The 23,323-nt window shown below is 48.5% G+C and overlaps 1 pseudogene; it reads right to left on the bottom strand.

Annotated features, from left to right (window-relative positions):
- Positions 1–953: 953 nt before the first annotated feature.
- LOC122229372 overlaps positions 954–23,323 on the bottom strand; it is a 42,555-nt pseudogene continuing 20,185 nt past the window's right edge.

Below are 23,323 nucleotides of genomic sequence, written 5' to 3' on the forward strand. Positions count from 1 at the left end.
ATGCAGAGGTGTTCTGGTTAGATTGCATTGCATTTTTATTGTATGTGTACATCCAACAATCACATCCCAGCTACATTTCCCTCTCTGTGCGCTCTCCTCCCTGCCAACTAAGCCACCTGGTGAACTTTTGTGTCCAGCTAGGAAGCATCCCCTTCCTCAAATAGCAAGTAGCCCCTGGCCTCACACCCAGGCTCGCCTCCAGATTTCTGCTTGCTTCTCACTTGGGGGAAGGACAGTGCTAATGTCCTATCCTCTGGGAGTCCCCAGGCTGGTCCCCGTCCTCAGTGGGACCAGCTGACAGATGGGAGGGGCAAAACAAACTTCTCAGTGAAAGCTTTGAATGGGCTTGAAGAGCAAGCTCATCTCTGTATGTGGTTCTTTGGTTCTCCCCATCATCACCATTGAGACCTTATTATACCTCACCCCCAGCCAGGTTCTCTGGCCCAGGAACGGACTTCTATACAGTTAGGAGCTGGGAGGGTGTAGGAAGTGTCCTACGACAGACTGAACCCCTGGGAGGGACCCCACTTGGCCAGTGAATCAGGAACAGACCCCCGTCACCATGTATGACATCCGAGTGCCCCTGATCCATAGTGTTGGCTGTACCGGTGACCCTTACAGGGCCTGCTGAAACCATGATCGACTCCCCTGCTCAGGAATGGCGGTTCTAGCTCTGATTAGTTTTTCTTGTGAGGGGTGGGGGTGGGGTCACGTAACTGCAGACAGATGAGCCTCACAGGCTGTGAACTGGGCCAGGGTGGCCCGTTTCAAAGGCATTAAGGAGGGAGCCAAGAAAGCAAAGAGGCAATTTCCTCTGGCCACATCACAGAAACGTTGGGCAGGTTGCATCTAAATGATTGCAAAGAGCCTGGAAAACTCCAGGCCACAGGCAAACCACAGCCACGAATAATTACACCCCCACAGTATCAGGGTGAGGAGGGTTTCCCACGGTCTCAGGATGAGAGCTCCCAGCTCAGCGTGTGGTCCCCAGACAAGGCCAGAAAGTCAGGGTGGGAGTGACTGGAAACTAGATAGGACCCTGGGAGAAAGGGACCGTCAGTCAGGAACTGAATAGCATCCTGACTATCAGGAGATGCTGGGAACCAGGCAACAGGCAGAAATGCTGGGGAGATCCGATGAGGACCACACGTGGAGTGTTGGAAAGAACATCACTTTGGGGTCAGCCGGACATGGGTTCACATTCCAGCTCTGCCACTGTCTTCTTCTGTGATCTCTCCCCCCACCCACACACAGACTCTGACAGGAGGAGTTGGAGGCAGGTAGTTGATTTGGGAGATAAGGCCAAGAGACCTCATCTTGGGGAAATGAGGGAGAGTAAAAGATATGGCAGGAGTTAGCCAGCAGTTAGCGCTGTGGGAAAGGAGGCACAGAGCTGTTCCCTGTGAGAGATGTCCACCAACACCCTTCCATCAGCAGTCGAGGCTGCTAACTCTGTGGCCTTGGGAAATGGGGCACTTAGGTGGAAAGTTCACGGGGTTGCCATAGGCAGATTTTAGTATGGAAACGTGTTGACGGGATATGGGTGGGCTCCAGCAGATATGCCACAGCCACTTACTTCCCTCTGGGACCTTGGGCAACACACATCTCATCACATGCTCTGTGTCAACATGCGTAGTACAGACAAAAGCCACCTTACCTTCTTCTGAGGAAAGTGGGTCCTGCTGACTGCTCTTTGTTCCGCCAACAACCTCATAGGCTTGGTTCAGCTCCTTGGGTGTGGAGGCCACAGCGTCCAGGCTACACGACCTTGCAGAGCAGAGGGAGGAGAGCCGAGAGCTCCTGGGTGAGCAGGAGGGAGGGGTTGTGGGAGGAGAGGTGATAGGATGGAAGAGGGGAGGCCAGAGAGAGGGCAAAGTCATGTGAATCCTGCAGCCCAGAGTCTGTAGTGAAGTCTACAGAACTCGAGAAGAACCCAGTGCGGATGGATGTGCCAGGCACCCGTGAGGGGCTGGTTCCACGATCACACTGGTGTGTGGGGACAAGTAGGGACAGCAGGTCTGAATGGGTGAGCCAGGAACAGAGGCCTGAGAGCTCCTCGAGACTGGAGATTCTGAAGAAGGCTTTGGATCTCTCTAGGCTGTGGTAGTGTCCATGTTCACCCAAAGCAGCTTCTGAAATAAGGATTTGGGTGCATGTGGTTTGCTCAGGGAGGTGATCCAGAGATGGGAGTGTGTTAATGAGTGGGTCTCCACCGTGGTCAACTGGTGATCCCCCCTGCCAGGAATAGTTCTCTGAGGAACTATGTAGAACAACCTCAGGGTTGTCCCAGGAGGAATAGAAAGCTAACTTTAACTAGAGGCCCCCTGTTTGGGTGAGAGCTGTCCCTCGGGTGTGAAACCCCCACACTTGTAGGCTGCCATGCCCAGGCTGAGCAAGCTCCTGTGCTGCCTGGGAGGGCCTCAGTTAGGGAGCGGGAGGACGCAGACACTGGGAGTGGCAGGTGTCACATGTGGGGACTCCTCTCAGCATCATGTGAACCCTGAGGTGAACAGTGGGAACATGTAGCTTCGGGTACACGTACCTAGAGCTCTGAGGGCAAGATGGTCCCAACAGCATGTGGGGCGCAAAGATAATGATCTTTCTTAACAGCGAAGGTGTCTGGAGGCCAGTGGCTATTGGTAACAGGTGAAGCCAGAGTCCCCAGATGTTCAGGTATTCCTGCAGACAGACAGTTAAGGGCTTCATGGAAGTCTGGCCACACACAGAAAGAGGACGGCAACCTCCAAACAGGGCAGGGGAGACCAGCATGATTCCTGATCCTTTTCCCTAAACTTTCTTTGTCTTTAATCCATTTAGAGTTTATTTTTTTGAGTGGTAAGATAGGGGTCCAGTTATGTTCTCTAGCACGTGGATATCCAGTTTTCCCAACACGACTTATTAAAGAGATTATTCTTGGGAGCACTTGGGAGGCTCAGTCGGTTAAGTACCTGACTTCGGCTCAGGTCGTGATCTCACTATTCTTGAGTTCGAGCCCTGCGTTGGGCTCTGTGCTGATAGCTCAGAGCCTGGAGTCTGCTTTGGATTCTGTGTCTCCCTCTCTCTGTCTCTCCACTGCTCATACTTTGTCTCTCTCTGTCTCTGAAAAATAAATAAATGTTAAAAAAAGAGATTATTGTTTGCCTATTGTATATTCTTGGCACCCCTGTTGAAGATTAGCTGATTGTAATGTATAGGTTTATTTCTGGCCTCTCTACTCAGTTCCTAAGTACCTTGTTCTATGTATGTTTTTTTATGCCAGTGCCACATAGTTTTGATCATGATAGCTTTGTAACATCATGGAAGTCAGAAAGTATGAGGCCTCCAGCTTTGTTCTTCTTGCTCGAGAATACTAATCAGGGCTTTTGAGGTTCCATAAGAATTTTAGGATTCAAAAAATTCTGTGAAAAGTGACATCAGAATTTTGACAGAGATTGCATTGAATCTGTAGATCACTTTGGGTAGTAGGGACATTTAACCGATATTAATTCTTCCAATCCCAAAACGTGAAATATCTTTTAAATTGTCTTCTTCACTTTCTCTCACCAATGTCTTATCAATGTATAGGTCTTTCACTTCCTTGGTTAAGTCTATTCCTAAGGATTTTGTCATTTGTAATATTGTTATAAATGGGATCGCTTTCAGATAGTTTGTGTGTTAGTGCATAGAAACCCAACTGATTTTTGAATGTTAATTTTTTTATCCTGAACATTTACTAAGCTCACTTATTAGTTCTCACAGCTGTTCAGTGGAGTCTTTAGGGTTATATATACATAAGATAAGGTCATCTGCAGACAGAGACAATTTTATGTCTTCGTTTCCAGTTTGGATGCTTTTATTCCTTTTTCCTGCCTAATTGCTGTGGCGGTACTTCCAGTACCATGTCGGATAAAAGTGGAAAGAGTAAGTACTTACCTTGTGGTCCTAATGTTCCTTATTCCTCTTTCATTGTCGAATATGATGTTAATTACGGACTTGTCATATTTGGCCGTTCTGTTGAAGTTTATTCCTTCTACACCTACTTTGTCGACAGTTTTAATCATGAAAAGATGTTAAATTTTGTCAAGTGCTTTTTCTGCACATATTGACATGATCGTATGATTTTTACCCTTCATTCCGTTAATGCAGTGTATCACACTGATTGATTTGTGGGTGTTGAACCGTTCTTACATCCCAGGAATAAATCTTACTGAATAATGATGTATGATCATTTTACTGTGCTCTTAAACTTAATTGCTATTATTTGGTTGAGGATTCTTGCATCTGTGTTCATCAAGGCTATTGGCTTAGAATTTTCTTTCCTTATAGTGTCCTTATCTGACTTTGGTATCAGGATAATACTGGCCTCATAAAATATGTTTGGAAATATTCCTCCCTCTTTATTTTTTTTAAGAAAAGCTTGAGGATTGGTATTATCATAGGACCAGTGAAACCATCTAGTTCTGTGCTTTTATTTGTCAGGAGATTTTTGCTTACTCATTCAATCTCCTTGCTTGCTATTGGTCTGTCCATGCTTAGTTATTTTTAAAGAAAATAAACATTGAGTTCAGGGGGGACAATTAGAACCACGAGCAACTATATCCATTAAGATGAAGTTAGTCTGTAGGAAGAGACACAAAGCATCATGGCTTAGACAAGATAAAAGGGTATCGCTCTATTAGGTAAAAGGTTGGAGCTCTTCAGCTGGGGGCTTGTGTGATGAGCTCTCTGATGAAGTCTATAGGGACCCAGCCTCCTTCCAGCTCCCTGTAGTTCCACTCCTGTGTGGCCCAAGCAAGTAAGCCTGACATTCCATTCCATGCACAAGGTGGAGGAAATGACCAGAAGAGGGAGAAGGGCAAAGGGCACGCACAGGCTGTTTTGAAGGAAGGTTCCCAGAAATAGCTGTACCATCATTTCAGTTACATCACCTTAGTCCGTTCTGAATCTCATGACCATGCCCGTCTTCAGGACAGGCTGGATACATGGTCTGTTTTCTGTGTGACCATGTACCCAGCTAGAAATCCTCTCACTGAGGAAGAAGGAGAAAAGGAATGTTGGATTTCGCCAGCCACCTGGGCTGCAGCAAACTTGCTGGGCACCTTCCAAGTGGGGATGCTTAGCCAAAGGTGGTTAACTGGACACGGAGAACATAAAATATGTATTTCACAGATGCTGAGCAATGAGCTCAGACACTCCTGCGCCCTCCCGTCTCACGTGATAGTTTCGCCCTTGTGGTGAGTGTGATTGGTGCCCCACCTCCTCCCTTGCACCCTCCTGAGCTCACCTGCAGCTGTGGGAAACAGTTCCTGCATGAGGTGGCCACCTCTGATAGACACGTGGTCCTTCCTCTTTACCCGAGACTTTCTCCTGCACGTGAGAACTCGCTCCACCACAAGCACAAGTGACATTTGGAGGCATTGATATACCCGGAGCGACCCTCAAGAGGGACCTAGGAATCAACTGGCTCATGCCACAGGCCCCCAGGATTCTGGGAGAATTCTGAGAGTGTTCATCATGGTTTTTCAGATGTGCCCCAGCAGGACCGATGCCCGCTGATCGACGGTTACCATACCCGCTGCTGTTATTTTCTCCACCCTGCTTCTTCCTCCCCACCGTGTTACCCAGATAAGCTCCCTGCACCCACGTCTTTATCTCAGGGTCAGCTTTTGGAAGAACCCAAATGAAGACACCTTCACACACCCTCCCCGTGGTCACCTAGATAGTGGCTAAGTCAGAATTCAAACTCCGATCTCTAGGCTTTCAGGCCAAGTGTTTTTTTCCACAGTGCCAGAACAAGAACGTAGGAACATTTTTAAAACCACTCTGTCAACAAATTGCAACGCCGAAACTGTTGACCTGATTTCTGAACCAAATCCTAGGCCCACAAAGAGTGAACGGAGTAAATGAACATGCAGAGAAGACTCCGTCTCTGTATTAAAGATAATGACCAGGACTGGTTTTGCTAACGAATGGAGCCTGGGCCTCCTCCTGCCCAGTAATTCTGGGGACAGCTGTTTGATTTGATTCATCGTTTTTGTCTTCGTTAGGATGCTATGCACAGTGGCAGGAGCCACTGTGCTGACAGGAAGGAGCTCCGCCCTGGTGAACCCCAGAGACTGTGCCCCCGAAGGCCAGGACACAAAGAGACACTGTGGGGGAAGTGCCAAGGGCCATCCAGGACCCAGTCAAACCCTGTGGCACAGGAGGTGGGCACAACCAGCCTCCCACAGCCAAATGCTACCATCCATTCCCTGTCAAACACATGTGCGGGTAAACTGAGGCAGATGGCTGAGAACTGGCCAGGGGTTGGAGTCCTGCACAGCAAAGGAGGAGAAGGGAGTGACAATCGGATGGGGCCAGTGGAGAGCCTGGTGGACGTGGCCCTGAGATCCTGCCCCCTGCCCTGTCCCAAGTCCCCAACTCCTCGGCTCCTGCATTCCTGACTCTGTTGTTCATAGACTGCAGCATGTATACGTGCCTCAACCAGATTTGGTACCCCCAGCATTAATAATGATTCCTCTTATTATTATTATTATTACTATTTTACTATTATTACCACTATTTTGCTATAATAATATTGAGAGCATCAACTCCTTCTGTTTTCTTTGGCTGAATGTTTATATGGCAATGGCTTTACTTTTTATATTACCTTTAAGCTTGACAGCAGTCAATAATCCCATTGCACAGATGAATAAACTGAGCCACAGCAGGGTTAAGTAATTTGGCCAAGACCACATAGCCAATAGTTCCAGCCTGTCTGCCCCAAGACCACGTTTCTGACACCATGCCACATCGCCTCTTGGTGGGCTTTCCCGGGCCAGCGGGGTTACAGTGCTCAGACCCCAACAGGAATGTTGGTTTTGACTCTCACCAGTGAAGACCAGATGACCTGATTCCCTGACTGCCCTTCCAAGTTAGGAGGCTGACATGAGGCCGAGGTGGGTGAGGGGGAGCCAGGGTCCCCTTACCCTTCGGCCTTCCAGTGAAGCCTGCTTGCCCTTCCCCAGGTACCTGGAACAAAGCCTCGGAAAGCCCTGTCCAGGACCACAGAAGGCCTCTAAAGGGCTTCAGACCCTCCAGTAGGCAAGGTGGGCTTCATGCCTGGGTAGCTGCAACTGTCCAGCCCTGCAGCGGGCCCAGCAATGGCTATGCCTGCCTCAGGCTTTCTCCAGAATACGTTCCAAAAACGAACCTCCTTGGAGAAATAAGGGTTATGAGAGGGAAGAAAGAAAGAACAAAAGTGGGGGCAGAAGTATTAACAAATGATCTGGGATTCATTCCTTTGAGACAGCAGACTCCTTAAATTTTTATACGTTGCAACCTGGTGGTTAAGTGCTGCTGGCACCAAAGGCTTCTGGGAATGAGCAGGGTGTTGGGGGTGGAGGGAAGGACCATCCCCCTGAGGCTGCAAGCCCACTTCTGCAGGGTCTGAGCTCCAAGGACGTCTCTGCGCTCCTTTGGGCTCCCCCCTGCCTTCTAAATCATCAGCTGTAAACCTTCAGGCCCTGCCTACTTTCTATTCAAGGTGTGTATGGTGGGGGCAAGGTGGCTAGCACACGGTGTTCTGGCTGTTTCTAAATAAAATGGATAGGTTCGTAAGTGTTCATGAATCCCAAGGACCAGAGCAGTGACTGGAGCCAGGGTTTTCCCATTGCTATTAAAAGGCCAGTGAGCAGTAGGCTGCCTGCTGGAAGCCTCCAGAAAATGAACACAGCAGCTAAGGAGCTGTGATGGATGGGGGCCGGTGTGCTAACAGCTGTGCAGAAGAAGGGACCCTGGGGCAAGAACAACAGGTCTGTGCTTCGCAGACCACAACTGGGAATGTGCAAAAGGAAGTTTTCTTTGTTTCTTTGTGAAAGAACTGAGCAAGGCTCTCAACAGGGATGATCTGCTTTTGAGCTTTTATGCACCAATTATAAGAGGCCAAGCCCCAATGCCCGTGGCACATTTGCCAACACCCATTGGTCAAAGCGTCATGCGGCCGAGCCCATATTCCAAGGGTGGAGGAATGACGAGAAGTTGCAAAGTCACCTTGCAAAGGGGCACTGTGCAGGGATGGGTATAATTAATCGTCTTAGCCATCTTTACAAACAATCTACCACAGACGGGCTCTTACCTCCAAGATTATTTGAGATTATTTGAGATTATTTGAGATTATTTTTGTCTCACTCCAGTTCATCGTCCAAGATGGCTCGAAGTGAACTGAATGGGGGCACTGTTATAAGTGATGGGAGTGGGGAATTGGGAATACTGGTACAAGGCATGTGTTACCTGTGAGGCGGTATACTGTTGTTTGAAAGTGGACTTGAATTAGTTGTAAATGCATATTGTAAACTCTAGGGCCATGACTAAAAATACTTTTTAAAGAAATGTAATTGATATATTAAGAGCGAAGATAATTTGGAATCATAGAAAATACTCAGTTAAAACCAAAGAAGGCAGGAAAGGGGAGGAGGATGTTTTTAAAGCACCAAAGATTAAGAACGACAAGTAGAAGACAGGTACAAATAGTTAGTCATTAATTCAACCAAATCAATATTCACTTTAAATGTGAATCATCTAGATATACCAATTAAAAGAAGAGTTTTATCCACTGACAGAGTAGATTAAAAAACAGTATCCTACTACATAGGTATTGTTTACACACACAAAAACATTTTAAGTGGTTTAAAAGATCACTCTAGGGCCATTACAGTGGTGCCACCGTAAGCCCAAAGGACAAGCTCCAAGTTCTCTAAAATGGTATTTAGTGGTTTTTGCAATCTGGCCCCCACCTGCCTACTCGACACCACTCACCCTGCACTCCAGAAGCCTAACTAATTGCACATTTATACCTCCATGCCTTTTCACCTTCTCCTCCCTCCACCTGGAAATCCTTGCTCTTTCTTTGTTCACTTAATAAATATCAGTGGACTTACATTATGTAAGAATTTAATTGACAAAAAGTATCTTGCTGAGGGGCGCCAAGGTGGCTCAGTACGTTCAGTGTCTGACTTCGGCTCAGGTCGTGATCTCACAGATCGTGGGTTCGAGGCCGTGTCGGTCTCTGTGCTGACAACTCAGAGCTTGGAGCCTGCTTTGGATTCTCCCTGCCCCTCCCCCACTCATACTCCATCTCTCTCTCTCTCTCTCAAAAATAAACATTAAGAATTTTTTTAAAAATTAAAAAAATTATCTTGCTGAAAGAGAGAAAATTTTAGACACTGCCAGTGATGCTGAGAAGGATTCTAGTATCAAAAGTGTACTTTCAACTGTATGTCAGCTCTTCCCTTTTATGCCAACCCTGGATCCTCCCTCTTCCTGCAAGGCATCATTCCAGCGTACTACTTAAGTGTCCTTCAAGACGGGCAGACAAGGTGCCTGCTCATAAAGCTTCCTTGGATGTCTCAGGCTGTTGTTTTCCCCTCCAAGTTCTTACAGCAGTTTGTGTCTCTATCTTTTCTGGCACTGCCCCACTGTGTGGTGATTATTTATTTCAGGTAGACTGAGAGATCCCTGGAAGGAGAGAGAACATCTTGTTCAGCTTTGTACTTTCTTGAGTCCCTCTCTCCTGCCCATGCCCAAGTACAGTAGCTGGAACCCAAGGGGGGATCATAGTAGGACGGGTGGATGGGTAAGGGGATGGGTGAATGAATGGACGGATGTGATCTTATTTCAGTTCCCCCAAGGCAGACCCAGTATGAGGACTTGGATGCAGGTAGTTTCTCTAGAGGTGACCCTACGGAACCGAAATGGGGGGGGGGGAGGGACGGGGGGTGCTTAATCCCACCGACTTGGGATTCCTCCATAAGGAGGAACCTGTTGGCTCAGAGGGGTCTCACAGCTGAATAAGGAGCCAAGATATTGTGAAACTCTTCCCATCCCCCCTAGTTTGATGGTAACTGTCCTACTCTCCTGTACTTCCCAGTCTCTTCCACCGCAACTAAGCAATTTCCTGTGGTGTGGGGAAAGCCCTCAGGAAGCCCATCAACAGCATCTGCTACAAATGTCCATGTACCAGAAGATGGAGCCCTCAGTAATATTGAGCGTTAGATTGAGAATGTTTTCCCAAGCCCATCCGAACCTGCACACACTGTTTTCATTGCAGACGGTCAACAATTACCTACTTACTTGCTGTCTGAAGTGCTGCCCTCTGCCCACGGTGTGGTTCAAGTGGAAAGGTGTTTAGTCCTATGCCCCCAAAACACCCTGGGGGATAGTGTGTCTGTCACTCTGACCAACGGTCTAAGTCACATGATGTTATGTAGTACAGCTCCACACTCCGCTCAGCAAATGGTCACTGTGTTCTCAAGGTCCTTCCCACCCACATAAAAATTCCAAGAACAGGATGGATCCCCAACAGGGAATCACCTCCCAAGCACCATCATACAAATGACAAAGAGCTTAAACATGGATGTCCAGAAGGAAGTGCCATCTTGTTACAACAAAGCTGTACGGTTTTGCTGATTTTCCTTCTAGATCTGATGGTCTTTCCAGCTGTGTGGAAACTATATAAGGAGGAGATAAAGAGCAGTTTGGGGTGGCGGAGGGAAAGAGAAAGAGCTGTGTAAGCACGGTTAATAGAATTGCTGGGTTGAGACATTTTCTATTGTTTTGTTTTTCTTTTGCATTTTAGGATACAACAGAGGAGGGTTGGAAGTATTACTCGAAGAGTGCCTGGGTGGCTCAGATGGTTAAGCCTTTGACTCTTGATTTTGGCTCAGGTCATGATTCTGCCTTGGGATCCCTGCTTGGGATTCTCCTTTCTCCCTCTCTCTCTGCCCCTCCCCCCTCATCCCCTGCCCCTCCTTGTGCAAGTGCTCTCAAATAAATAAACTTAAAAAAAAAAGGAAGTATTACTTGAAAAGGAATTCTTTTAAGCTGAGAAAGAAATCCAGTGTTGTTTTGACTTTGTATTTTTCTTGTTAGTTAACTGGAAACATTTACTCACCTGGAGCTTGGACAAGGATGTTGGACAGAAGTTCAGCAGAGCATTCTGGACTGGAGAGAACTTCCTTCAGAAGACAGTAGGCATCTGAGCTAAAAAGTTCTTGGAAGAAAGCAGAACCTGCCCCAGGGTTCTTGTTTGGGAGTGCTCCCGGGGAGCTGAGGCGAGCAGGGGGAGGGGCTGAACAAGGATGTGGTTAGCTCAGCCTGTCCCCCTGGGAGCTCCAGAGCATCAATTGCACCGGAGTTGTCCCCCTTGAGGGAAAGGGGCTGACCTTTAATGTTTATTTATTTATTTTTTATTTATTGAAAGAGTGGGGGGGGGGGAAAAGGGAAAGGGGTAGAGAGAGACACACACACACACAGAATACAAAGCAGGCTCCAGGCCCTGAGCTGTCAGCAGAGAGCCCACTGTGGGGACATCTTGACCTGAGCCCAAGTCGAAGTCGTTCACTTAACCGACTGAGCCACCCAGGCGTCCCAGGGCTGACCTTTAAAATCTCACGTCATTCAGTCATTGGTCGGGTTTGTGGGTGTCAAGGTGGCTTGTAATCTTGAGGAATGTTGAGGTGGGGGTGGCTCCTGTTCCTGTGGGAGGGGGCAGCTGTGTCCCATTGGCAGACAACACTCACAGCAGGCGAGGACAGGTACACTTGCTCCGTGAAGGGATCTGAGTGGACCACCAGCAGCATCCACCGCTGGAAGAAACACCACACCTGCTCCACATGAATAGCCGACACCAAGAAACACATCCAAGTCACCATAAAGCAAGGTTCATTATGTGATCTTGGCATTGACACTGCTGGTTCCCAGCTGGCTCCCCAACTGCTTTCTCTCGGTTTCCTGTGGGTGAAATAAGATCCCTTACGTCCTTCCCATCCGTTAGATTCTGATATTTTAATGATTCTAATCAATAGAAGACTATCTGGCTCTATCGAGCTTTCCAGGTTGAAATGTGTGTTTCTGAGCTACTGCTTATATGTGCCTGGGTCTTTTAAACTGAGAACCAAAGCCGGGGCGGGGGGAAAGGTAGCTTGCTACATCCAAAAGGAATCAAATCCAAGCTCTCTTAAGTGGAGCATGAATCAGAAACATAAATGAGAAGCAGATTTATATACTTCCGCAAACTACCGAAACAAAGAAAAGCCTGCACGTTGAAAGAATCTTGAAATTTTGGTGCAGTTTCACTTGGTTTGAGTCACTCGTGGACATTTGTCTCCAATAAGCAGCTGATTCAGTTCTGTCATGATGTTCTCACATCTCTGTTCTATTTCTTCACTCTTCACTCAGAATCTCCTTGGTTACCTTTTCAATTTGCCCCTTCAAGGTGGAGGAGGGAGGGCGGGCAGGGGGCTAGTTTTCGAATCTGCTGAGTGTATAGACAGGGAAAGGGTTGGTGGGAAGAAATGATTGTTGCTCAGCCGCAAGCTTCTCTGGTTGTTTTTCTTTCATATTAAAGAATGAAATTCACTCCTTCCCGCCTCTCTTGTCCTCGTCACTGCTCCCGGAAGCAAACCACACTGAAGTCACTTTGGCATTGCCATGTACCCTCCACATTCCAGGCATGGTCCTGGGAAACTGCAGGGGAGTAGATCACAGTCGTCTCTGCGGCTCAGGCCACGCGCAGTCCCAGGCGGGTGCCAAGGGAACGGAGACGGGCTTCATTTTCCCGAGGACTTCCAGGCGGCACTGACACTGCAGCTGGCAGTCAGTGACGTCTCCCTGGGCTACAAAGGGACACGGGGCCTGCTGTTCATTCTGGCGGGATCTCGTCAATTATTTTACAAGGCTGTCTCGGGATGACTTCCCCCTCTTTCCCTTGAAATATTTGCTTACATACATTTTCTCACTTTTCTTTCCGCCTTCCCACCCTTCCCACATACACACTCAGAAATAGCTCACTTCTCTAGAGTGGCAGGCTGGGGCTCCCAGCTCTCTAGGCAGGGCTGTCGAAGCCTGTGGTCTCTCCCTGGAGCTGGCAAGCCGCCGAGGAGGGAGAGAGGGCTCTGGCCTCGAACCAAAAACGTAATTACTGACATGCTTAGCATCCATTGACTCTTCTCCTATGAGGGCGTTGCTAATGAGATAATCCACCACACAGGACTTTTCCTGTATTCACGTTGCAGAGAGAAAGAGAGCGAGAGACAGAATGGGGACCCAAAGATTCAAAGCCCCAGGAATGGGCTCAGGTCGCCCTTGGGAAGATCCACGAAAAGTGCGAGCAAAGCCTACGCCCTTTGACCTAGCAGAAGTCTAGACTTAAGTACCCATACTCATAGCATGCACTCTCATCACAAAAATCCGAAACAACAGCAAAAAAAGTAGAAGAAGAAGAAGAAAGGAAGGAACGAAGGAACGAAGGCAGAAAGCAAGATTAAATGTTTGACTCTAAAATTTAGCGAACTCACATAGTTCTAAGCCCTGGCCAGAAACCCATGCTCAGGTGAGAGATATGCCCGATGACATCTGAGGTCCGCAACTCCGTGGGAGATGTGTGGGGATGCCGGGTGCATTCCTGGCACATCGCTGGTGGAAGTGCAAATGCAAGTGATGATGATAAAGCGAATGCTGCGGGTCGGGTGGGGACCATAGTGCGTGAAGGACTGATGTCAGGTACAGGAGGCACCTGCTGCCGCATTTGCCCCAGGTAAGTTTAGCCACATGTAGGAAAATGGCCAGGGTTGCCAAAAGCTTCTCTCAAGAGGAGCCTAAAATTCAAAATTTTATGGGGCGCCTGGGTGGCTCAGTCGGATGAGCGTCCGACTTCAGCTCAGGTCACGATCTCACGGTTCGTGAGTTCGAGCCCTGCGTCAGGCTCTGTGCTGACGGCTCAGAGCCTGGAGCCTGCTTCCGATTCTGCGTCTCCCTCTCTCTCTGCCCCTCCCCCATTCATGCTCTGTCTCTCTCTGTCTCAAAAATAAATAAACATTAAAAAAAATTAAAAAAAAAAATAAAAAAAAATTCAAAATTTTATGTGGAATCTCTGATTTTTCAATACCTAAATAGTTTTCAACACCGTACAGGCCAAATAACATGCCAGTTATGAGTTGGATCTGGCCTGAAGCCTTTGAGATGATTCTCACATGTGAATAAAAGCCACAAAGAGAAAGTCCTGATGCCCATGAACTTTGCAGACCTTCACAGGGATTATATGCACCACTCCAAGGAGATGCCGGAGACATTACTTACATTACCTGCCAGTAGGATTCTCCAGTGATACTGCTGGACTCACAGACACTGAAGGGAGCCAGACCTGCAGCGTGAGGCTGTGTTTCTCCATCAGGCCAGGATGACTCAGGAAGCCGGCCTTGGGCTGAGCCAAAGACACTGCAGACTTGCTCGCTAAGAAACGGCCTGACGCCTGTGCAAGTGGTACAGGGGACAGTCCTCCACCCGCAGCCACCCACTGCTCAGTGGTTGGTCAGAGAGCAGCGTGACCCTCTAGTGTGCAGATTCCACGTGGAATCCCAATATCCGACTGATACGTGACAGGACTGAGGAGCAGAGGTGCCCCCAGTGAGCCCCTCCTACTGTCCTGTAGACACAGTCTGGAGCCCCAGAACCTCACCCAACATGCAGCCAGGAAACTTGCTCCAGCCCCCCAGTCCCTTTGGAAGCCCGCAGCCCTCCCTACGATTTCTATGAATTCTCAAGCCTTGTGTTCTCAATGCCTCTCAGGGTTGCCTCTGCTTTTGCTCAGTCTCTACAGTTGCCGAATGTTTTAATAGATTCTCCTGAGGACACGAATGAACGTGGTCAACACTTTCCTTTACCTCTCAGGCATCCTCCTTCTTCCTCTGCCATCAGGAGGAAAGCAAAATCCCTCCCCGTGTGGCATGCATAGCAACATGGCAAGCATCATGTTTTCGAGTGCTTGCACCTGCCCTTGAGGCCTCACCTGCTCCCCCCAGCTACTGATCCAAGGGCTATACTCAGGAGCGGCTTTGTGGGCCTGTGACCCATGCAGTTGCTTGGGACCCCACACTAAAATGGCCCCGAACTGGTTTAAGCCTCTGTTGTCACCATATAGAAGTTGTTAATAATTTTTGAATGAAAGCGTCCACATTTTCTTTGCGTTGGGCCTGGCCAATTATGTAGTCAGTCTTGCTGTACTTGTCTAAACCACACAGTGCCCTAGGAGGAATGGTAGCACACGATAATGGCCTCTAGTCCCATACCCTTCACTGGGCCCCAGTCTCTTCACCTATGAAATGGTCAGGGAGCAAGAATTCCTGTCCCCTTCAAGGTCCTTCTAGCTGGACTAAGATGCAAATTGACATGAGACTGGAGGTTAACGGGGGAAATCAAATTTCATAGCATATGTACGGGGAATCCACACAGACATCGAAATTCCAAAGACAGGTGCAATGAGGTGGTTATGTCATCCCAAACTAAGAGAAGGGGACAGGGTCTGGAACTTCAGAGAGAAGGAATACAATTCACGGGAAGATAAAAAAAAAAAAAAAGGAGTAAAGGTTTGGTAAACACATGTTTGCTGGGTCACTCAGAAACAATGGGACATAGAGGACAGATCAAATAGGCCTTAAGAAAACCAAAAACCAAAAACCAAAAGGCAGGCCTTGCCAGGTTCCTCCCCTGTCCACCGTACCTAGTTCATACAATGAACTTGTCTATGGTGATGGCACTCTTCCTGGAGCAGGTCTTCTATCTAAACTCTTTTAGGCAGTTGTAGGGGAGATAAAGAGTTTTTCGAGAATCCGCTATTTTTTAAAAAAATGTTTGTTTGTTGATTTTAAGGGGGGGCGGGGAGAGAGAGAATCAGAAGCACACTCCATGCTGTCAGCACAGAGCCCGATGAGGGGCTTGATCTCACGACCCTGAGACCATGACTATGGGATCATGACCTGAACCAAAATCTGCAGTCGGATGCTTAACCAACTGAGCCACCCCGGCACCCCTGATTGCTTTTTAACCGAAAGTAATCTTCTTGCAGAAGTGGCCCGTCCGGGGGTGACCTGCCTTTGGTCCCCAACAATGGTAATACCAATCTCAAAGGACACTTGCAGGGATTAGCTGTGACCATGAATGGGAGGGGTGGCACAGGGCCGGGCACAGTGCAGAAGCTGCCATTACCGGTTCCCCTGGGCCCTGCGGGCAAAGCAGAAAAGAGCTATGATGGGGAGATGTGGGTGCAGGGGCCACATGCAGGTGGCCCACGCCACAGGGGGCGGGGCTTGAACTGCAGGACCCTAGAGGAGGCTCCCTGTTAATAAAAAAATACCCTTTACTGAGAACATATTGCACACCAGGCACTTTCCATTTATTATAACTCCTCCGTACAGCTTTCTGAAAGATACGCAATATGTGATGTTCCCATTCTATAGATGGGAAACTGAGTCACGGAGGGCAATTTACTCAGGTCCGGAGTGCTGAGTTGCAGGACTGGAATCTATCCGGACCTCATTCTGTCTGACTGGAACCCCCCTGCTCTTTCTGCTCTGCCATGTATGGGGAACAAAAGTACAGGGTCACGGCCTCCTCTTTGAGCCTGGGAAACCATGCTGCCATTCCTGTCATGAAGAAGCTCACAGCCTTGGCTCAGCAGGTCTACAGCAGATATCTGGCCAACGAATGACAAGAATGACCAGAAGGGAGAGAAGTGCGGTGACCACATCACTGAGCATCCAAACCAGGACCCTTCTGAGTTTGGACACAAGGACCAACAAGGACCGTAGCACGTACAATGGGGCATCTGGTTACCCTGGAGAGAACTGAGCTGACTGACATTCTCATTATTCCCGGGAGATTTACTTTTTCATTGTTTAAAGATTCTCAGAAGATATCCAACATATCTTTTTTTTTTTTTTTTTTTTTTGGTTCTTTTCTGGGCTGACCTCTCCTCCAGTCGGTTCCTGAATTCTGCACAAGCCACTCACCGTGGAGGGTTTTCTGCCCACCGGCCAGGCTCTGTGTCTAGTTGGCCCTCACTCAGCCCATGTGCACAGCTCCCCACCCCAAACAGGGGGGCCGTGCTGGGCACAGTGGCTTGCCATTGGACTGTTTCAGGGTGGGATGGCGCCCCTGTGCCTCCTAAGCTGAACTTCCAGGCTGATCTGTTGCTCTAGGGTAAAACACTCATTCGGTCTTCCACAGAAGGCAGAGAATTCACTTGTCTTGTACTCACTACTGCCCAGGAGACAATGCAGCCTGCTTCCAGGCCCACTGCAGGAGGCCAGAGATAGTGATGTTCAAAGAAGTTTCCAGTTTCTGGATTGTTTTTCTTCCCACACATTTAGCTTTTTAAAATTTCACATGTAGAGAAAAGTTGCGAGACTAGGACAAGGAACACGCATGTACTCTTTACTTAGAGTCACTGACGCTAAACTTTGTCCCTCCACCACCTCCACTTGGGAGCATACATGCAACGCTTATTGAGAAGTAACACCTGTGAGCAATAAAAGCGAAGAAGCAGGATTGAGCAGCAAGACCATCCACTCGGTGTGCAAGTAGCCCAAGTTTTGGGCAACCTAAAGGAGCGTTCCAGAGCAAAGAGTGGCCATTAGAAGAGTTCTGTGCCGGGCCAGATGGTCAGGCCCTAGAGCACTCTCCATGCTCAGTCATCAGCTGGGCATGAATAGATGGGGGGCCTGGGCTCACTGCATCCTCCTAGCTGAGGGCAAGTCCTTTCTTGAGGGAAGATCCAAGTGCGGCCCCATAGCTGCCAGAGGGCCCCACCTCAGGCTCAGTGGGCCCACAACCACACACAACTGTACCAGAGTCTTGGGACACCTACAACATTTCCTGTTTGCACACAGCCCCAAATGTCCCTGACACAGGGAGCAGAAGTGATGGGTGCCGGCCTGGAGGGCACAGCGCTCACCTCTGCACCCGAGCTACCCAGTGAACACTTGCAGCTCTGCCTGAGGGCAGTTTGGGGCATGGGAGCATGATGTGTGTATAGACAGTGGAGGCCAGAAATGCTGCAGAGTTGCTGACCCTGGAAGCAGCCCTTGAAGAGCAATAGGACGAGGTATGTCCTGAAGAGTGTCTCAGAGACCCCAGTGGGACCAGGACTTGGTTGCCTTCCATGGAGACCTGTGGAGAAAAGCGCCCTGTAGGAACCCGCTTCTGCACCCTGACTCACTTCCCCAATCCCCTCGAGGGCCTTCCTTGGATCTCCCCCCAAATTAACCACTTGCACTTGAATTTCTTATCTCGGGGTCTGCCTCTTGGGGGACCCGACTGAAAGCTATGCCCACGTGTTTGCCATTTTGGGGTCGTGCCAAAGTGAACGGCTGCAAAGGAGGCCAGGCAGAGGCTAATCAGTAAGCCAGCGTGTGGGGCTAGCAGACCATGCGGCTGCTCGCCTCACCCAGGCCTGGTGGCTTCCATGAGGTCTGAAGGAGGCGCTTACGCTTGTCTGTCTTACGCTGTGACATCTGATAGATGTCAGAGCATTGACACCCAGCAAGTGACTCTCAGTGGGAGAAGAAGGGGAGTTTGTCGAACACAGCTCAGAATCACCTTCCTGATGGGCTGATTAGAGTCATAAATGTGGGGCATTTAGCCCTCACCGTCTCGGAGATCCCCAGTGGGATTTGCCCGGGGCCACTCGGGATCTAGTTTGACCTCTCTCCCTGTTTACTCTCCTTACTCCTTCCCGGGATCATATCCCAAATGAACAACTTTGGCCCATATCTTTGTCTCTGGGTCTACTTTCAGGGAAACACAAACTAAGATGTCCCCACTTTTCAGATGAGGAAACTGAGGCAGCGAGGCAGCGAGGAATCTATTCAAGGTTGAACAGCTGTGATTGTAGCCCCGGGCAGTCTGGCTCCGGAACCTGAGTTCTTAATCTCTAGTGCGGGGGCTCTGGAGCTGAGCCATGCGCTAGAATCATCCAGAGGGTATGCTAAACCCAGATTGCTGGGCCCCACCCTCACTGCCCAGAGTTTGTAGGGTCGAGGTGAGGCCCTAGAATTTTCATTCCTAACCAGTTTCCGGTAATATCATCGATGCTCCCGCACCACACTACGAGAACCACTGCTATCACATTTAAGCCTCGGTAATTAGGGCCCCTATCATCCTGCTGACGGAAATGCTTGTTAAAATGGACCCATCTTGTCAAGATGGTGGGGCCTGTCCCTGTGCAGGTGGCACGCCCCAGTGTGGCTGTTACCCTCCACGGCGTGCTCACGCACATCCTCTCCACGCTCTGTGGAGGCACAGACGCTCCTCCCACGCCTTGTGGGACGCTGACACTCTTGCCACATTGTGTGACGTGCTCCCGCACTCTACATCTGCACTGCAGCCCGTCTTGTTCGAGGCCCTACGGCAGGCATCGTGCAAGCCACTGCAGGCATGCAGAAACCTGCAAGAACAATGTCTCCTCTCAGAGAATGCGGGTCCAGCCTGGGGCGGAGCATTCGAAACCCAGTCCAAACGGTGATACTGGGCAATTTTCGAGACGGTGGAGAATCTGAAGCCCGCGTTAGTACCTCAGGACAGAGAGGCCAAGGACCGGAAATTCACCACATCCGTCATCACAGGGAGTGGGAAGTCGAGCCTTGGCGTGGTGGCCACAGGACTGTGGCGAACTGTGGGCACTGCTCTTGGCTGCGCGACTCCTGTGTTATCTGCAGGTAATTAGCAGAGCTCGTGGGGCTGCATCGGAATGAGACTCCGTCAGAAAGCCCAAGTCTCTTGCAGTTTTGATACTGACATTGGAACTCGTTACTCTACAGTCTTCATTGTGCTGGCAAAAGGAGATTAATTCATGGGATGAAAAGAAACCATATTAATGGACGGGACAATATAAATTTGTATTCAGTGAGGCAAATCAGCAGCGCTCCACAACTACCAGAGCGGGAGGCAAAGAATGGCATGTTAAATTACTCCTGTCTTGGGCTGTCAATTTAAAACACCTTTTGTGCATTCTTTTCTTTGACCAAATACATGTGCATTTCATGCACAGTGTGAAGGCAATACCCGCTAACCTGCAGCGCTAGCCCCTCCCCCAAATATAAAGGGTTCAATAGCAAAGGCTTGTAAGTTTAAACAGAGTTGCTTTTATTGGAAGCATTTTCGTGTATAAATATAAGGTAGCTATTAATGTGTGTTGTGTGCATGTGTGCGTGACTTAGTTGCAATTAAAAAAAAAGAAAGACTGCAGTGGTTTGAATGATAATGATTTGCAACTAAAAACCCATTAGCCCTGTCTATGCCTGATGCTAAATATACCAAACGTCAGGATGTGGTGGACGGGAAGGACAGCCTTAAAATAGTTCCTTTGAAAATAGCCCCTCCGGACAGTTTTTCTCCACAGATCTATCTCCTTGACATATATTCCTGGGAAATAAAGCCATGAACAGGGTATAGGGTCAATTCTACAGAGGGAGGAACAGATCTGATTCTTTCACAGTGTGAGACCCCGGGGATTCCAGGCCAGGGGTCCCCACACCTGGGGCTGCCCTCCAAGCCCTGGTCCCAGGACACCTGGATCACTGCCCCCTCTCACGCTGGCGAGACAGCTGACCTCACAGTCAGGTGCAGGTCTGCTGCAGTCCTTCTCTGAAGCTGTTAATATGCAGCATCTAATGTGCAGATAGGGCCAGGAGAGGATAAACAGGCTTCAGGACTTCAGGGTAAACAGGGGGCTGAAGGACTCCCCTCTGAAGAGAGTTACTTGAAGCGGTTGGGGGCTTGGCCAGGCTTCCAGCTTCCGGCCTCCACCTTGCTTTTCCCGGGGGCTCTCTCTGCTGCCTTGTGCCCACGCTGTTGGCTTCATAGCAGGCTCTGAGTGCCAGGGAATTCACTTCCCATAGGGGCAACCCTCACCTGAGGAAGGGTTGCACAAATACTCCAGCAACTTTGCCGTCGGGTGAGACAGATCCGAGGCATATGTTTTACATTTATTGTTGGAGTCGCTCAAAGGAATAAAATTCCAGAGCCGTCCAGTGGTAACCTGGCCGCTCCACATCCTTTATTGACTGCCTTCACTCCCGCATCTTGCTTCACCAGTGCCCTCCTGGAATTTCCTGGTCTCACTGCCCAAATAAGCTATTTGTACGTGAGTCTCATCGCAAGGTCTGCTTCTGGGGGAACCCAAAGCACTTCTTTGTACGACTTCTATTAGAGCTATTCCAAGTCCTTATTTACTTATTTTTCCAGAATACAGATGAAAACCATAAGGGAAAGTGCCACATATTTGATTTTTATATGCTATAATTATATAATGTATTATGCCTATTATAATTATGCATATAATTAGGTACCATGACCTAATGGTAGAAGCTGGGAATTTGATTGATGGAGAGGAAAGACGTTTAGCAGAAACAGAACAGCATCTGCCTCTAGATAGCTTCTCTACGTTTTCCTTACGTTACAAGGGTTGCTTTGGTTCTTATTCGGCACCCAGGGAACTCTAGTAGGTCCAACAAGCCCACTAGGAAGGTTTCTGTATAAAGATTCTTTTGCCAGGGGTTGAGGAGCATAAAGACTTTGGGACTATTGGTCCAGACGAAGAACCAGGCTCGGAAAGGACCGAGGCTGCCCCTTCACCCTCCCTGGCATGCCGGCCATGCCCCAGAGGTGGGACTTGGCTCATGGGCTGGCGGCAGCAGTGGCACTTGGGAACTTGCTGGAAATGTGGGTTCTCAGCCTCATCTGTAGACCTACTCATCAGGAGTTGCATTTCAGTACACTCGATCTTAGCAAAAAGACCGAGAAGCGATTGGAGTTGCATTTCAGTAGACCCCAGGTGCTCTGTGAGCCATCTGCCTCTGGAAAGGGGATGAGGCAGAACTGGAAGGTGGGAAAGACTGGGCTATTGCTTTTAACTGGGTGGACACATGACTGTAACAAAAATGTAAAAACCACTATTTAGAAAGGGAAATAGATGTTTGAGAATGCAATGTAAAGGTATAAAGTATAAAAACAAAAGACCTAAAAGTTTTAAAAGACGCAATATGTGTGAAGGCAGAGTGAGGGCAGAGGACTAGAATACATTGGCCAAGTGCCAGATCTTTCCTATAGAGAAGAAATGCTATTTAGAAGAAATGTGGATAACTACTGGGAAAAAAAAATGAGAGCAGAATCATGTTAAAGTTCTTGGTTCCAGGAGCAGTATTAGTGGAGAAGTGATGGCCAGGAAAGGCTTTTATTTTTTATTTTGGGCTTTTCTGTACTGTTTGAACTTTTATTGGCATATGCATACATTATTTCCTTTGTTACTTATACCACGAAGTCTTAAAAGAAGAAGAGAGCTAAGTAAAACATTGGTACAAGGGCAAGAGGGTTCTTTAGAATATAAAAGACTTGGACGTATTTATAGGTAGACGATAACAAAATTAAAAGACACTAAGGATAGAAGAAAAAAAGTGGCAGATAGAGCTTGGTTTTTTAATCGTGTCTGTGCCTCTGCCTGAACCTCCGAAGAACCTTGGTTGGAACTTTTTATTTTTTCCCCTGAATCCCAGAACATCACTACACAACTTTTCTTTCTTAAAATTGATTCTTTTCTTTCTCAATTACAGAAGCCACCTCCACCTCCCTTCCTCAAAAATCATCGATGTTGTTAGTTGGGCACGTTTTGTTCCTGTGTTGGTTAGCCAACATACAAAACGACATTCTGGTGGCAGACAGCAACAGACATTTCTCGCTTCATGTCTAGTGTGGTCAGTTTGGCAGCCCTACTCATTTTGACCAGGTTTGCCCACAAGTCAGGGGGTCACCTATCAGCCAATCTAGGATGGCCTCGTCTGGGAGAACTGTGGAGACTGGACTCTCCTCCCCCAGCAGGCTAGCCTGGGTATGTTCTCTGAGTAATGGAAGAGGCCTGGGAGCAAGCCAGCCCCCTGGCACCGGTCTCTCTCAAGCTTCCACTCACATCAAAATTATCAACAGCCCACGGATTCAAAGCAAATCACATGACTGAAGTCAGAGACAGAAAGGGATGGGGAAACGAAGACACATAGCAAAGGGTACAGACACAGGAAGTAACGAAGAATCAGGGCCTTCACTGCAATGAATCGCACCACTAGATTAGGAGCCGACAAGTTATGGACCACAGGCTGAAACTGGCCTACCACCTGATTTTGTAAATAAAGTTTTATTGAAAGACAGCCATGCTTATCATTTATATACTGTCCATGGCTACTTTTATACTATGATGGGAAAGTATTTACAACAGAAGTAATATTTTTAAACAAGATGTTTGTTTATTTTGAGAGACAGAGAGAGAGCGTGCATCATGAGTGGGGGAGGGGTAGGCAGCAGCGGAGGGATAGAGAGAGAGGGAGACAGAGAATCCCAAGCAGGCTCTGCACTATCAGCACAGAGCCTGACACGGGGCTCTAACCCAGGAACCATGAGATCCTGACCTGAGCAGAAACCAGGAGTCCGATGCTTAACCACCTGAGGCACCCAGGTGCCCCACAGCAGAAGTAATATTAACACA

This window comes from Panthera leo, chromosome C2 (assembly GCF_018350215.1).
Source record: "Panthera leo isolate Ple1 chromosome C2, P.leo_Ple1_pat1.1, whole genome shotgun sequence".
Taxonomy (NCBI): Eukaryota; Metazoa; Chordata; class Mammalia; order Carnivora; family Felidae; genus Panthera; species Panthera leo.